The following is an 11478-nucleotide window of genomic DNA, read 5'->3' on the forward strand; positions in this document are numbered from 1 at the left end:
GCATTGATAGTCTTATATGTGATATTCAGACATGTACTTGTTTGATCATGATCATATGATCCATTACGTATTTTCCGGTCATTTATACTTGTATACTTAGTGGATCCACTTGTACTTTATATTTGGACATGCTTTACTTTTTCTGAGCATGGGTATGCCCGCCTCAGACAGTGTGTCTTTCTGATCTCCTTTTGTGGCTTGGCAGGCTGAATTCTGGTGAAGTCCTCCTCAGTTTTTGATGGATTTCCTTTCCATGTACTTTCTTAATACATTGTGGCCATCATGTACCCCTTCTGACCTCATATATTAGGGGGCATCTGTTATAGCTCCAAATCTCACTCTTATGGTTTGTGATGCTGCACTGATGGCCTAGGGCAACCCGTCCATCCAGACCTGGTCCTAAAATTTAAAAAATAGTGTTTTATCCCTTATACGTGACATTGCCCTGAGTTAAAAACGTGTATACACAGGTAGGTATATACCCAACCCACGTATATGTATTAAAACACTTAAAGAAATATAAAACTCCTTAATTTCGGGCGGAGATCGCGGGTTTTACCTGCTGATCACCTGTTAGTGTCCGTGGCCCAACTGTTCCCAACAAACTTCCAACTAAAAAACTATTTTGGGAGAGGTATAAAAAGACCTCAATGGGAAGGCCTAAGGAGGCGAGAAGAGAGAGAAAGGTTATTATGCTGAGATTTTTCCCCTGACCAGGTCTAAATATCCTTGTGCCTTCTGCACTTCCCCCATTTGTATAGGAAACCCTTGTTTCCTTGTGTGTTTATGTTCATCCACTACTTGTGACATCATGGAGTAAGTCATGGAAGGAGTTTGTTAAAGGCTTGAGGCTAGACGGATCTGGAAGGAAGCTTTGCTTGGAGCCTGCGGAAGGTGACTCAGGTGAAATTATTCCTTTTCTGTACTTTATTTGTCTATAATAAAAGAAACACATGTCTTGGTTCCTGATATAAATCTTCTTTATGTTTATGATATTCATGTTAGAATTCATATGTGAATGGTTGTTTATATTTCATAAATAACTACCTTTCTTTATAACATGAATATGGTTTCTTTATAATTTTTTTTCCATATACTGTTGTGTTCTTTGGAATTGGTTTTTTTGCAGGACAAAGGAGCAAGAGGAACTTGAAGAAGGGTTTGGATCCTTGAGGACCTTCTCAAATGTAGGACCTAAGGTACGTTCCCTTATCATAGAATTTGCTTATAATAGCATAATGGCTGTGCGAATGTGTGTTTCTCTGTATAGACAACTTTCAGTTTGCTAGGGTTTCAACCCAAAAGCCCTAGGGGAACATTTCCCTCAACACTACAGTCACTCGTCACGAGATGAAATCTAATCGAAAAACCTCCTAGTCTACCATGATGAATGATCATTTCATATGTAGGTGACCAGGAGAGGTAACAAGCTTGCGAGGCAGGATGGAGGCTCTAGGCACTACTAATGAAAACTATGCAAGAGTCACTCGGAGATGAAGATGGGAAATTTGGATCGATAGTGAATTTATGTGGGGTCTACCTCAACTAGAGTACAAAACTACGTAGCTTTTGGGAGGAACAGTCTAGGCTGTGGGAAGGCTAGGCAGGCAAAATATGCATACTTTCTAGAATAAATGGGCATTGGGAGCTTGGAATCCAGAACTATGCAATTTCTAGAGGGAACTAGTAGTCCGCTACCTAGACATTGGAAGCAAAAATTGCGCAGTTCGTGGAGGGAGCTGGCAATCAACTGCTGGAGCTTGGTAGCAAAAACTAAACAATTCTTGGAGGGAACTAGTAGTCTGCTACCGAGAGATGCTGGCGGGAAAAACTGCACTGATGCTGGGAGGCTGGCCTGCTCATCACCTCTACACATTTCCTGAGTTGAAAAAACTACTAGGTAGTCGAGGGATTTCTCATGAAAACTACATAATTTTGTTGGTTATCAACTGGTCGACTATCAAGAGGTCTGGCTGGAAAAACTGCACATTTTTCTAGGGAGATAGGAATGGGAACTAGGTCTTTGTCTGTCCTGTCTACACAATTTTCTCAGTCAGTGGAGTGGGCAAGGTTTGCAAGCTTTGTGCAATTTTTTAGGGGAGTCAGTCTGAGGGTGGCTGTCGAGTCAAACTCTCTGGTTGACCAACATGAAGGCTAATTGATATGCTTGTAGGTAGCATAACTTGAAATGACTTTCTTGGTGCTTATGGGCTGTTTTGGGTGACATTCGATTGAGTCGATGGCGAGGTGATGGTCAGGCTGTCAGAGGGGACTCTGTTCATCAAAACTTCAGCAACATGACTAAGTGTGTGAACGAGTGAAATATGCATATGTGATCCTGCAAACACACACCTACATGAATCGATGACGAGACAAATTAGACCATCCAAACACACATGTTCAACATGATTGACCAATGGTGCAAGCGACAAGCATGACACTTGTGATTGATCGTTGTTTGACCATGATGACACTTGCGCGACAGTGAATGTGACTCTGTCTGTGAGTGCGATAGATGTTTTCATAGTGAAAACAACATGTACACATAATGTGAATACCTTAAGCATGACTAGAACATGGTCATATGCATGACATTGACGGGTGAAATGATCAAGAAAAGTGGGTGCGAAGACTCACATGATCTCACAGAGTAAACCCGAGTGTGTGCAATCATCAAGTGAAAATCTCAAGTGAGGCTCCGAAATTGGGTGCAGGCCAAACTTTTGGAGGGTGGTTGTGGCCACTAAAAAACCACCCAAAAAGAGATGCAAAAACCAAGAGAAGAGGGGGAAATCCTTGTTGTACACATTGTGATAAAGAGGGACACGATGAAGAGAATTACTGGAAACTGCACTATGAGATGAGACCTAAGAGGGACGACAGAAAGGAGAGTCAAAAGACAACTGCCACAATGCAACAAGATCATGAGTCTGAATCAGAGGAAAATTAGAAGGTCACCGCTGTAGGATTTGTATGAGGTATACCAATTGACCTGGGGTCAGATTCTTCTGATGAAAGGAAGATTGGAACTCTTGGTATTGCAACAGATGAACCCATCGATTTGGGTTTCGATTCAGGCAATGAAACAAAAGTTTCAATATATATTGTACCAAAGATGAAAAGGACACACAATGCAACATGGATTCTGTAACTTGAGGAGATCAACCAAAGAATTCAAGCATAAAATATTGAGCTAAGGACTTACTCTTACAGGAAGTAGAAAATGAGAAACAAAGGTTGCTACGCCAATTGCAAGCCAATGCCGAAGCTTTGGAAACACTACAATATAACCACCTTTAGGTAAAAGGTAATTCATCAATTTCATGTACCTTTCTGGATTATCATTTCGCTGCTTTTGAAAAACATACTACAGGTATCAGATCCAAACTGTTGAAGAAAATGGGGTATCAGGGGAAGGGCCTTGGCATTAATTCCCAGGGCATCATGAACCCCATCAAAGTAGAGGAATTTCCTTGTCATGCAGGACTTGGGTATGTCAAGAAGGAAGCTAGGGAATGCTCCAAGATAGCCAACAACCCACAAAGGACAGATGATGAGGGCACCTCATCACATTCCATTGACAGTGAGGGATCCATGAACACTTATCAGTGGCACATCAGGAGAAAGCATTCCAAGATGATCTAGAAAGTATAGAAGAGGAAAAATCATTGCAAAAAGGATGAAAATTATAAACCTACATGTCAGACACTTGAGGCCCAAAAAGCACCCATGAATGATCTAGTCATTGAAGAAAATCCACAAGAAAATATGCCATGGGAATATGACCCATTTACTATATTAAGTAAAACATGGTGTTTTTAGATAGTAGCTTCTTATGGCCACATTTTGTAAATCATCCGTTGAAAGTGAATGTAAAAGTGATGATGTGTTTTTCATCGCTTCAAAATGAAATGATGATGTTTGTGGCCTTTTCTTATGAGTAGTTGAGGTATTGGTTTTTATTATGTAATCTTTGACCAAAGAGTGTGTGCTATAGACTCTCGGAAAGTGAGGGATTGTTTGAGTCATGTGTGTTTTGTATATGAATGCAAAGGATGTACCAATTTTGCGTGCATGTTGGTGAAAGTGTGGTTTGGCGAAGACACAGGTAGTGTTTTGGATATGTTAATTCTTTTGGTGGTCCAAAAGCTCCTCAATGGGGAGGATTAATCCAGGTAGATCTCTAAAGTAACAGTGGCATGAATAAAAGGCTCAAAATTCAAAGTGGAAAAATCTCAACAAAGTTAGTGTTAGATTGAAGTGCTTGGCACCTTGATCCCAACGGTGTGAATGACACTCAAATATGAGCTCGTATGGAGGAGATAGGACTAGTCAGAGTTGAGGGTTGACTTAGAAAAGTGACAGACTAACGAGGCAACGAATTGACTAGTTCCAGCATCAAAACCTGGTCAACTTATAGGAAAATTCATGGGATCATTAATTTGCCTAATATCCCCTATAGTTCATTAAAGTTTCCTAAATAACTGAGTGGTTGGACAAAAATAAAAAATATATATAAAAAACGTGGTGGGTCACCAATCTTGCCACTGTAAATCCAACCTACCAAAACTATATACGAAATTACATTTTAAAAATAGTGGGGATGGGTTATCACCCCCACCACCCACAAAGTACATACATATAGCATTGGGGTTGGGGCCTGTTGGCCAGGAACTCTGCCCCATAAACTGGAGCCATCACATCAACAACGCACAATGCCAATGGGGGACAAACCTACCCAGCCCACGTAATCGGCCCTTGAATGGGCAACACCACATACAATGTATACACCACCATTAAGAAAAAAAAATGCAGAGGGGCGAGATTTTATCCCTTGACCCATCTCCAACTAATTGCCCAAATTACCATTACACCAAACCACCTCATGTGGTATACTCTGCCTGCAAACAAGTATTTAACTCGCCTCTGTAGATGCGCCAAGGGAGGAGTACAATGCGACTACCAAGATTTATCATCTTCTATTGCTACGGGGTGGAACCCTGATTCTTAGCAGGGGCCAGAACCTTGCCCCAAGGAATCTTGGGGGTATCAAAAGATTCCGAGAGGTGCATGAAGTATTTTTCTCAAAATTGGGTTGCAGAAATTGGGCTACAGATTTCTCTATTATTGCTAAACATTTATACAAAATGGTATCTGATGAAATATTGTAGTGGTATGTCCCAAAGTATGAACGATAAAGTATCCTAAGAGGAACTATGCAAAATATTCGAAGAGCAGGATTATGGTGGCCAACTGTGCATAAGGATTACAAAGTTTATTGCAGGGCGAGCAATGTTTGTCAGAGGATGGGGAGACCATCGTGAAGAGATGAATTACCTCTGAATCCTCAAGTGTCATTGTAGGTGTTTGATAAGTGGTCAATAGAATTCGTAGGACCAATTTAGCCACTAGGAAAGAAGATTGGTGGTAGGTACATCATTACAACGAATGAATATTTAACCAGGTAGGTTGAGGTGTAGCCTGTGAAGGATTGTAGCGCAAATACAACTACGAAGTTCATCTTCGAGTATATTTTTTCTCTATTTGGCTACCTGAAGATCGTGATGAGAAATAGAGGTTCACACTTCTTCAATGAGAAAATTTATACTGTACTCAAAGAATTCCAGATTTACTACTAGAAGAGTACACTATATCATCCTCAAGTGAACAACACTGTAGAAGCATTTAACAAAATTCTAGAAAATGCCTTAACAAATATTTGTAATGCAAAGTGAAATGATTGGGATGTGTACATACCCACTGTTCTATGGGCGTATAGAACTACTTGCAAGAACTTGACAGGATAAACATCATTTACATTCGTTTATGGATAGGAAGCTATGATGCTGATAGAATACCATGGAATAATTCCTCACGTGGTTCCGACATGACTGATCAAGATACCATGGAAGAACACCTCGTGTAGCTCGTTGTGTTGGAGGAAGATCATTTCTTGGTAGGATTTCGTCAGCAGGTGCTGAAGGATCGTGAAAAGGCATGGCATGATTGCCATATCAAACAACACACTTTTAAGAACAAAAGTTTGGTACTTCTGTATGACAGTAAGTTCACAAAGTTTCCAGGGAAGTTCCAAATGGATTGGCTATGGATGTATATTATTAAGGAGATTACCGATGGAGGTTAAGTTTAGCTCGCGAAGCTGAATGTGGAATTATTTTCGGGAAGATTCAATGGGAGTGGATTAAAGATGTACAGGGGTGATCTTGTCCCTGCACAATGACTATATGATTGCAGGATAGTCTTAGTGTTCTAGGAAAATGCAAGGCAATGCGAGACTATAAACTACACTGCCAAAAGAAAGGTTGGATGAAGTACTAGGGTTGAATGATGAATCAAGGAAAGGTGTAGATGAGAGTTGTGACAAAGGAGATGCACTATGATGGTGGGTCATATGCAACCAGGTTAAGAAGTGACCATTGGAACCACTGTAGCTAATTGGATGGAAATTTTTCTGTTACAAGGAGTGGGGGGGGGAGCATTTAAGATTCATATCTTTGGAAATCTTCTGCTAAAAACACATTAATGACAAGGAATTAGAGTGAACTGACATATTTGAATTCAAATTGAGCTATAAATATGGCATCCTGCTCCATAGTTGAACACTTTTCTTCTTGAGAATTTGCTTTAAGTTGTTTCATTTGTGTCTAGAACAATGTTGTATGTCTGATAAGGATTGGGAGAGAATTATTTCCCATCTAGAATTTTCAAAGTTACTTGATTGCAACCACAAAATAATCCTTGAAAGAATGACTAAAATGCCACATGAGACAGAGGTGGCCCAACTAGTACCTACATGGTTGCGTAATACCACGCCTAGGTCACCAAGGCCTAACCCATTTGCTTCCATAGTGGGAGATAAGAAGCAGAAAAAGCCCCAACAATCATGGTGCAACAATCACTGCGGAAAAAACTTACTGAAATCTGCAAGAAGGGAAAAATGGATAAGTCCAAACAACCGATGTGTCCTTGGACCTAGATGAGGAAGAACTACACTGAGGAGTAGGGGAGATTGATGCAGAGGGAAATAAGCCAATAACTGGGCTACCGCCGTTTATGCCACCTAGAAAATCCACGACAAAAGTGGCTAAAGACATAGATTCTATGAAGTTTATGGTCTCTACGCCTTTGCCACTAGAGAATATGATGTTTGAGAGCCTATGTTGGCTTAGTGGAGCCTAACCCAGGTTTGGAAGTGATTTAGCCAAGAAAATCCCAGTACTACTGGCCCTTTCAGAAACAGTTCGTAGAACGCAGACTGAGGTCTCACCCAAAGTAGTATGGGAGGGTGCTAGAACTAGGTTTCCACACCTTGGCGATGTCTGATATGTGGTGATTGGTATGTGGTCCAACCTTGCCACTTACTATGGTACGTGCACCTGCAGGCACCCCACGCCCTGGGATATTGTCTTCGTACAGTTCTAGCCGTAGCGCTACTCGTGTTATTTACCCAAGTCTTCCTTAGTTCAGCTCTGTTAACTTGTTTACTTAGATTATTTTCATATATAAGCATTCATAGGAGTATTCATTAAGTGCACGCAGTAAATAACCAAAATAAAAGTAGTGCATACATCAAAAACTAGATTCAAGAACAAATGCACAGAGTAAAATTCTCTTCATTAACTTTCAATTCCATGTATAGAGCTTACTCCACTCTCCGCACTCAGCTACGGACTCTACTAGGACTTTGTGCACTCAGTTGCAGAGCGTCTTCATACTACTACGAACTAGTACACTTTAGGTTCCACTCTATACTCTAACCATGCCTTCGTTATTCTATATCTTTATGCTTTCCTAAGCTATCTTTACACTTGGAGCCTCACTATATTTATACAATACCATGGTCCATGGACCATGGGTAGGCCGACACAACTTTACATTAAATTACAATACAATGCTTAGGGTGGACAGAACTATGACTCAATTGTACACTTCGCACTCTGCGCCTGCATGTCGCGGAGTCTTACAATACAATTGACCAAAACCTGGGCTTTGAGCCTCAAAACATGCTGCGGGGGATCCCATGCCCAACAAGCTCGCAACAAAATCATTGTGACTCATCCTGATTCACTCTGCTGGTGCGGTGATCTTGGCTGGAGCCCCTCGAACTATCCCTGTGTTGTGTGAAGGTCCATCGTGCACTGCTCTACTATCTACTAGATCTGCTCTACTCTTTTTTCCGAATGCTCACTTTCAAGGGAAAATCCCTATCTTAAGGCATGCATCACCTTCATTTCTGCAAGATTTCCTTCGATATCGGCAGTTATGCAGAAGGCCTTGATAATCCAAGGCTAGACGCACACTTTAAGTACTGCCTCTTTTTATCAGGCGACATCCACCTCTTCCTTCAATGCCTTTGCCTGTTGTAGCTTCTCCAACTATTGGGTCAGGACAACTGTCTGTGCCATTCCATGCACACTGTCATACTGCACTTGAAACTCCCATGCTTCTTTTTCCAGGAGTTGTATGGTGGTGTCCCCCTGTAAGGAAGTGGGGACCGCTAAGGATTCTTCCAACATCATAGTACAGTTCTGCACTACATGTCCTACTTCCTCTAGCCCTTTTTGGATAGCATCTGTGCACTGTTCCCTAACTTCTGGGGGCATGGATGACTACACCTTTAATCAAAGTTCAACAATATGGAGGTTGAGATCTAGTTGTATCCTCGTTGCTTCCTCCTTGGCCTCGCAGAATCCACTAGCCAATCTATGAATTCTCACTCCAATTGGTAGGTTAGTTGCAATTTCTAACTTTGGAGCAGGGCGATAGGCTTCCTCTACTATCTGCTCCAGTTGTTGATTCTGCACCAGCACTTCATCATGTTGTAGACTAAGCTACTCAAAGTTGATTTTTTGTTTGTTGAGCATTTGCATTGTGCGACCTTCCCTAGTGCGGAGTTCTACTGTTGCTTCGTCGTGTAGCTGGTATAATGTATCCCGCGGGAGGGTTGCCAAGTTTAGGCCAAGCCCCTTGATCTGGCCCACCGCGACTCTATCCTCCATGGTTTCTGTTGTTAGTGCTCCTTCCGGCAGCACGATGGTGTTAGCCATTTTGGCCCATAGAAACTACTCCATTGCCGATGTACTTGCAGCACTGTAGGTGGCTACCGTTCCCTATGGTGGCTACACTTGAAGTTCCTGCAGCTAAGCCCTGAGGGCCCCAACACATTTTGCTGCTCCATCATTGCTTCCTCGAGCACTTCCCTGATGACCTCACAAACGATGTAGCTGATGTTGTAGAGGTCACCCTCCATCAGTGTAATAGGTTTACTATCCAGTTTGGAAGCCTTGGTCTTCTTCCGTGGGCCTGCGTTAGGCCCCTATACTACTAGTGTAACCCCTTATTATTATTAGTACAACCCCCTTACTATATTGTTGTACCCATGTAGTCCCCATATTGTTATTATTGTGCCCCATATAAGCCCACTATTGTTGTTATTGTGCCCTTACATTATTGTTGTTATGTCGACTCTAGTTATATTATGAACCCATAAACTCCTATATATAGAAAGGAGGTCTTGTAATTTGTACCATCCAAGAATTGTTCATTTGTGTAATGTAAAGGAGGTTGCCCCCTCGAAGAGGCTTATTTCTAAGGTGTTCGTCTATATTTTCTATCTTTTTGTGAGCTGGTTTCATAACATTTGGTAACGAAGCAAGGGATGAATGGAAGAAGGAAGAAGAAGTGTGGCCACTCATTCAAAAGTTACAAAAGATCCCAATTCAAACAATATTGCTAGAACTTGAAGAGGAAGGGAAAATCATATTGGAACCTGGAGTAGTCACAAAAAAAAGAACCCGATAGCTATGAAATCAATCAATTTCAAAGTATCTCATCAAGTGGAAGAACTTATCTGCTGAAGATTCCACATGGGAGGACAAGAATTTTATACAGGAGTATCAAGGACTACTCAAGTGTTGAGGACAGCACTTTTGAAGGAGAGGGGCATATTAGGCCCCTATAATACTAGTGTAACCACTTATTATTATTAGTACAACCACCTTATTATATTGTTGTACCCATGTAGTCCCCATATTGTTATTATTATTCCCCATAGAAGCCCACTATTGTTTTTATTGTGACCTTGCATTATTATTGTTATGTCGACTGTGCTTATATTATGACCCCATAGACTTCTATATTTAGAAAGGAGGTCTTGTCATTTGTATCATCCAAGAATTGTTCATTTGTGTAATGTAAAGGAGGTTTCCCCCTCGAAGAGGCTTATTTCTAAGGTGTTCATCTATCTTTTCTATCTTTTTGTGAGCTAGTTTCATAACAGCCTGCCCGTTTCATACCGCGCAGTCATTTCAGTTGTGTAGATGTCGTGCTTGGGTTCGTGTCTTCCATTGTGTCCTATTTTCCCTATCGCATAGTCAAGTCCAGGCCTCCTTCCTCCCATGCCATGGTGGCCCCTATTGCTTGTGTTGTTTTTGATTTTTCGGCGGTCTTGGTTTGCTTTGTTGCGGCCTTTGCTGCCTCGCGAAAAGCCCTTAGCTCTGCGGCCAACTACTCGTTGCATTTCTGCTGAGCCAGTAGCTTGGCGGTATCCTTCTATTTTTGTACCACTATCTTATGACATGCTGCTAGATCTGGGGCGCGCCACTCGGGAGGCCATGAGTCAAGCACGACAAAAATGGCATCATCAATTGCGATGAAATGAAGTTTGTTCCAGTTCTGCACCAGCTCCTTGCGCTCCTTAATATACACATTGTGCATATCCACCTTGAAGTCTGTAAAGCTCCATATACTGGTGTACACTATAGGGAATAACCACTTCCTTTTGTTGATCCACATCTCGATGCTCGCCTCCATGAGCACCTAAAAGATCTTAGTCTCACGAATCCTCGTGGCATATTTCATAGCCCAAAGCGACACATACTTTTCTGCCTATGGAAGGTCCTATTCAAGAGGAGGGAACTGACTGTCCTCATGCAGTTCCCCAGTCACCAATAATATGGACAAGAGAACCCACACATAGTGGAAGGTCTTGCCTTGCTCTTGAACTTCCTTGCAGTTGGTTAGAAATTATTCAAAGAGGAATTCAGCGCAGTTAAATTGGACCCCCTCTGCACATTGTTTGGTTAGTGCGATGACTGTGGTTGTTACCCTGTTGCTGTGAAGTTTTCTCATCACCTTCTTGGCCAGCAACTAGGTGGCTTCACACACCCCTTTATTTGTGTTAGTTCCACTCTTCGCAGCCTGTCACCAGGGATCAACATGAACTCTTACTATGTCTGGTTTTGTTAGATGTTTTGCACATGATGTTCAGCACAGAACATGTAACAAGTGTGTCCATCAGAAGAAGCTTGGAAAAATATTTTGGACGGTATATCACATTCCTGTAATTGGCTCCTAGATTAGAAGATATGATCCAAATGAATGAGTGATTCTTGGTTATGCATGTTTTGAGGTCAGTTGCTACACATAATGACAAGTTTAGTACAAAATCAGTTTCTG

Source organism: Pinus tabuliformis, chromosome X, assembly GCF_031772625.1.
Source record: "Pinus tabuliformis cultivar Carrire ecotype Pingquan chromosome X, CPIR1, whole genome shotgun sequence".
Lineage (NCBI taxonomy): Eukaryota > Viridiplantae > Streptophyta > Pinopsida > Pinales > Pinaceae > Pinus > Pinus tabuliformis.